Here is a 6,425-nt window from a genome sequence, read left to right as displayed (position 1 = left end):
TTAATTTCTTGAAGCACACAATTAATCTATTTCTCTTCCTGGGCAAGAATTTCCAGGAAGAGTGTGTCATGTTGATACGGGTGGTCTCGGTTCTTACTCAACAAGACCAACTTCGCCTGAATCTCCTTTTTCACAAAAGTGGAGGCCTGCCTATTTTGGCCTCTTTTTGCTGCCTGTCCTTTCCATACTGTGAGTTTACCGTGGGCAGGGCCTAAACCTTATACTCCTAAATGTGGGGTTTGTTTTCTATATATTTGTAGTCAAAATGTGTAATATGCACTACTTATAATGTTTGGTTTTATTTCCTGCTTTTGAAAAAATTAACATTGTGTCATAAACATTTTCCCATCATATTATACAATCTTTATAACAGCCGTTTCAACCCTAGCTGGTGTGGCTCAGTGGATAGAACGTAAGGAAGGGAGAGGGAGAGGGAGAGGAAGAGAAACATCGATGTGAGAGCAGAACATGGATTGGCTGCTTCCTGCACACCCCCTAACGGAAATGAAACCTGAAACCCGGGCATGTGCCCCGACCAGCAACCTTTCCGTGCACTAGACAATGCCCAACCAACTGAGCCACACCACCCAGAGCTGTACCTTTTTAATTGTGTGAATGTCCTACCTATCCAAAAATACAGTTTAAAATAATCTTTCTTTGGCCCTGGCTGATGTGGCTCAGCAGTTAGAGTGCTGGCCCTCACACTGAAGGATTTCAGGTTTGATTCTCGGTCAAGGGCATGTACCTGGGTTGCAGGTTCATCCCCAGCCCTGGTTGGGGCGTATGCAGAAGGCAACCAATGAATGTGTCTCTTTCACATCGATGTTTTTTTTTTCTCTCTCTCTCTCTCCCTCTCTCTCTCTCTCTCTCTTTCTCTCCATTTCTTTCTCCTTTCCACTCTCTCTAAAAATCAATAGGAAAAATATCCTCAGGTGAGGATTAACAACAAAAAATCTTTCTTTGAATATTAAAAAGTAAATTAAGTGGTAGTATACAAATTTATGAATTTTACAATCTAATCCAGGGTTTAACATTACTATGCTATTATATTGCATAGCATTTCTCTCTGACTTAATAGAGTTTAATATATAAAATTAATTTTATAGTTTTTTGTTAAATTAGTATATAGTCAATATGTGTCTCTATTTCCTCATCTATTAAATGGGCTTTAGACTACCTACCTTGTGATGTCATTATGGGGAACAAATATTATAGCACATGTAAAACATTGCACTCAATAAGCGTTGGTGCTTATCTTAAAAGTAGTCTTTTTAGTTACGTATGGTGATCAGATTATCATAATTCTGGAGAATTTAATGACTTGACAAAGTTGCCTCTCTTCTTCCTATTTTCCTAATAACCAGATTGCTGGGAAAAGAGTAGTCAGATTTGCAGAAACTAAGATGCTGCCTGAAAAGTGAAAATTTAAGATCCATCTACTTTCTTTCCGTTTAAAGTTTGTGGCAAACTGGAAAAAAATGGCCATAATTTTTTCCCATTCCTGTACAAGAGACCCTTTGCAAAGTAACTGCAACTTCTTCCATCAAGAGGGGGAGCCTACTTCTCCACCCTTTGAGGCAGGGGTTGGCCATGTGACTTGCTCTGGCCAATGGCACCGTAGCAAATATGACCAAAGTAGAAGCACAAAAAGTGCTTGCACAGTGTGTCTTATTCTCTGGCTGCTCTTTGGAACTTGGAGGCTGCCAGGACAAGAATCCAAGGCTGCCTAGAGAAGAATGAGAGGTCACATAGGGCAGAGAGATGGGTGTTACTGGAATTTAGTTTTATCAGATGAGAATGATGAAAGGAAACCAGGGAGTTCAGGGTGCATTCCCAGGAGTGACTTGGACAGTGGACAAGGACATTAAAACTGGGTAAAGAAGGAAGGCAGAAGGTAGGGAGCAAAGGACAGAGAAAAGGTGGTAAGATCAATCAATTGTAGGTCCCACTGGATCCAGTTATTGGACTTGTGGTGCTGGGGGGATGAGCTGGACAACTAGAAGGAGTGATTAGAGCCTAAGATGCTTGAAATTGAGATTATGGAAGCGGATGGACTACATAATTTGTGGGCTCAGTTCAAAATGAAAATGCAGGGCCCCTTGTTCAAAAAGCTTTTTCCTTTCTTCCAGCGATTTCTCTTGACTTGCTGTGGTCTTTCTGTTTGCTACTCTATGTCTAAATAAAGTAAACTGAACCCTTTGCGGTCCAGTTTTATTTTTGGAATTCAAAACAGTCTGGTCCAAATTAATTGACGGGATTGAATGTTGAACCGGTTTGCAGTGTCGACCTCAGCCTCGACTGCCGGGAGCCGGTCCATGCTTGCTGTTTCAAGGGACCTGGCATATATGGCATACTGTTCTTAATATGTTTGCTCACCTTCTTGGCACTATGTGTTTTAACCAAGGTCTCTGAGAAAGGTTGTTTCCCCAGGTAGAGATTTTCCCCTGAAGTTAGGGAGGGAATAAAACCTCTTAACTAAGTGCCAGGTGGGTAATTAATCACTTTAACTACGAACAATCATGCTTAAGCTACATAATCTTTACTCCCTGGAATGGAGATAAGAAACGCCCTAACCTTTGGAATAGAGATTGATAGGATTGGAATCAACTGGTATAAATACAGATGTAACAACACAGAACTTAGAAGACAGAACCAAGGAAGACAGAACCTACAAAGAACCTAGAGACAGAAGAACTTCGCTGGAGAGAACATGGCAAAAGATCCTGGACTGAACCTGATTATAGAACATGGCAAGAGAACCTGACTAGAACCTGGTGACTGAACCTGGCTGGAGAACCTGGACAGAACCTGGCTGGAGATCCTAAGCAGAACCTCGCTGGAGATCCAGACCAGAACTTGGCTGGAGATCCTGGCTAGAGATCCTGGCTAGGCTGCTGATCAACTGAACGCTGTCTCTGCGTCATTCCTTCTTCGCCGACTCCGTCCACACCTTTGGGGACCCCTGGACCCGCTGGGGTTGGACCCCAGCAGTTGAACCGGTTTGCAGTGTCGACCTCAGCCTCGACATTGGACCTGCTCCTAGCACCTGGTCTGTTGAGTCAGCCTCCACGTTGGACCGAAAAGGGTTAAAAATTTTAAATTATTAGCACGAATTTTTGAAATTTTATTCATTTCTTGATTTGAGAGACAGAGGAAGAGCAAGAGCCAGAGCAAGAGAGAGAAAGAAACAGCAATTTGTTGTTCCAGTTATTTATGCATTCATGGGCTGGTTCTTGTATGTGTACTGACCAGGATCCAACCCACAACCTTGGTACATCTGGGCAACAATCCAACCACCTGAGCTCCTGGCCCAGGGCTAGCATGAATTTTATCACTCATCTTTATATTGTGCAGTCCCAGTTTTAAATGCAAATATCATGGTATTTAACTCGCATGTGGAATTACCACTAGTAAATAATATTTATTGTGTATTATGGCGTGTCCCCAGAGGGTGCCTTGAGCTGTCCAGAAAAGACAAACACAAGAAAGACTGAGGAAGTTTAGAAGGAGAAATAGACGTTCCCCCGCACCCCTGCCCCAAGCCTGCAGCCAGACTATGCTCCCCTGGGCTCGTGGACACTCTCAGGGTGACTGGTGCCCCCACCCCCACCTCCAGGGCGGGATCCCTCCACACGGGGTGCGATCTAGAGAAGTCAAGCCAGGTGTCCCTCCTGCCCAAAGGTCCGCTGCCCAAACCAGGGCGGACAGGCAACCCCCGACGGTATTGCCAGCTTGTCGCACTCCGCACCTGGATCTGGGTAGGCGAGAGTTCCTGCCCCAGGAAAGGATGGTCACCACCGCAGCCCTCTCCTTGACCGCGCCCAGCCCCCTGCCGGCGACCGGAGGTAGTAGCAGTGGAGGCGGGGAGGGCAGGGCCTTAGGAGCCATCCCTGGAAGGCGGGACAGCGCATGAGCCAGCCCAGGCTTCTCGCCCCTGGCGCATGCTCCAGTGTCCTATGAGACTTCACCTCTAAAACTCAAATTCAAGGATAAAAATTTTAAATGTCAAGGCAATGACAGCAGAGCATGGGGCCCCGTGAGACTGCACTGGCCACACACCCCTGAAGCCAGCCCATAAGTAGGTATCTATCCCAATTATTGGTGAGAGCATCTAGAGAGCAATGCTGTCCAATAGAAATAAAATATGGGCCACGCATGTGAGCCACGCGTATCCTTTTAAATTTTCTAGTTAAAAAAAAAAAAAAAAAGTGAAAAGAAGCAGGCGAGGTTGATTTCACCTTACACTAAAGCATTATCATTTTCACATGTCATCAATATTAACAATCATTGAGACAGTTTACCTTTTTTTTTTTTATTCATACTAAGACTTCAAAATCCCGTGTGTATTTTACACTTACAGCACATCCGTTCCAATTCCATCGCCACGTGTGGCCAGTGGCTAATGTCGTGGACAGGGCAGGTCTAGAGAGCGAGAAGGGAAGTGTGTGGCTGGAGTCCTGTGTGTGCCGTTGCCACTCAGTGATTAACACTGGCTGCCAACACAGAAATATGACCAACGTCTGCCAATCACATTACGTTAACAAGCAACTTGGCCTCAGAATTTCTCGAGTGATTTTGATGACTAGCGTGTTGCTATTTTAACATAAATGTTATTAGGTTTAAAATATTCCTTTATGTATTATAACAGTGTCATCCAGACATCCATTAAACAGTGGTTCTCATGCTAATGCTGAAGAACATAGCCCAAAGCCATGAACACAGACGTGTTGTTCGATGTGTCGCAGAGTTAGATGTGTCGCTGGCCATGAGGGAGGCCAAGTCACGAACCTCATGCTCCATGTTGTTAATTTAAGGAATGAACACCTTGGTAGATACTGGAAAATTCTGAGAAATAAAAATCAATGTTCAAGCTGATACACACTTTTGTTTAATCTATGTTTTATTGTTCACAGTATTACAGATGTCCCCCCATCCCTCCCCCCCCCGTGCCCCTCTCCACCCAGCCCCTAACCCCCCCACCCGAGGCCTTCACCACACTATTGTCTGTGTCCATGAGCTATGCATATAAATATAAAACACGTAGAAGTTTATAAAATTGTTACAGAGCCAGGCAGAAAGGACAAAACCAAAACCCAGCCACAAGGATTCAGGATCCAGACCAGAGTAATGTGCACCTGAGCTGGCCTGGTCATGCAGGTAAACGCTCTAAGAACACAAAGCCCTGTTTTATATGTGTTCCTATGGGAGAAAGTGAATGCAACTAGAATGCGGACACAGGGTACATTCCCTTTTTCATCAGCCTTTTCCTTCCAGGAGTCACTTTACTGACGGACTAGCCTGCCATGTAGTGGTGAAAGAAGGAAACTACAGGCTACTTTAAAACTATTTCATGCCTAGTGTTTGATACATCAAAAGAATAAATGTGACATAAAATAAATTCCTGTAAACCTACCATCCAACTTAAGAACGAGAACGTTACCTATTGATGCATCCACCTGTATACCTCTTGTCCTATCTTATTCTACCTTCTCACCAGAGGTAATACTAGTTTGAATTTTATGTTGAACCATTTCTTGGTTTTTGAAAATACGTAGTTTTACCACATGTTTATGCTCCCCTAAACAAAATATTTAGCTTACTTACTTGATTGGGCTTTATAAAATTGATATCATAATTTTCTGTAGTTTCCCACAGCTTTCCTTTTTTATATGTTACTAGAGGCTCAGTGCATGAAATTTGTGCACGGGTAGGGTCCCTAGGCCTGGCCAGTGATCAGGGCCGATCGGGGCTTTCTGGCTGCTGGCTGGGGCCTTCCTTCCTCCCAGCTGCCAGCTGCTAGCCAAGGCCTTCCTTTATTCCACACCGCCCCCTGGTGGTCAGCGCACTTCATAGCGAGCAATCAAACTCCCCATCTCCCAGTTGAACTCCCGAGGGGACACTTTGCATATTAGCCTTTTATATGTATAGATATTTGACCAGATTATGTGTTTCACTGTAGTGCATTCACTGCCTGAACAGCTATTTATTTATCCATTCTCCTATCAATGGACATTTAGGAGGTTCCAATTTTTTGCTGTTGCAATGGTACTGCAATGAATATTCTTATGCATGTGCAAGAAGTTCTCTGTAGCATATCGAGTTTAATTTTACAAAATATTGCCAAAGTGTCTTTCATAGTTGTACCAATTTACAGTCCACGGGTGGTATATAAAAGGTCCCACTGATCCTCAGCCCCACCAGCACTTGGTGTTACTAATTTTTTTAATTTTTTCCAATGGAGTTGGTGGAAAATAGTATCTTATTGTGCCATTGACATATATTTACCCGATTGTCAATGAGGTTGAGTGTGTTTTTACTTTTTGTTGGCAAATTGTTTCCTATTTTTGTAAAGTGCCTATTAATGTCTTTTGCCCATTATTCTACTAGTTTGTCTTTTTCTTAAGATTAACATCTTGATCTTAATT

This window comes from Myotis myotis, unplaced genomic scaffold, assembly GCF_014108235.1.
Source record: "Myotis myotis isolate mMyoMyo1 unplaced genomic scaffold, mMyoMyo1.p scaffold_m19_p_1, whole genome shotgun sequence".
NCBI classification, from domain to species: Eukaryota; Metazoa; Chordata; class Mammalia; order Chiroptera; family Vespertilionidae; genus Myotis; species Myotis myotis.
The sequence above is the reverse complement of the archived record's forward strand: the minus strand, read 5'-3'. Positions refer to the sequence as shown.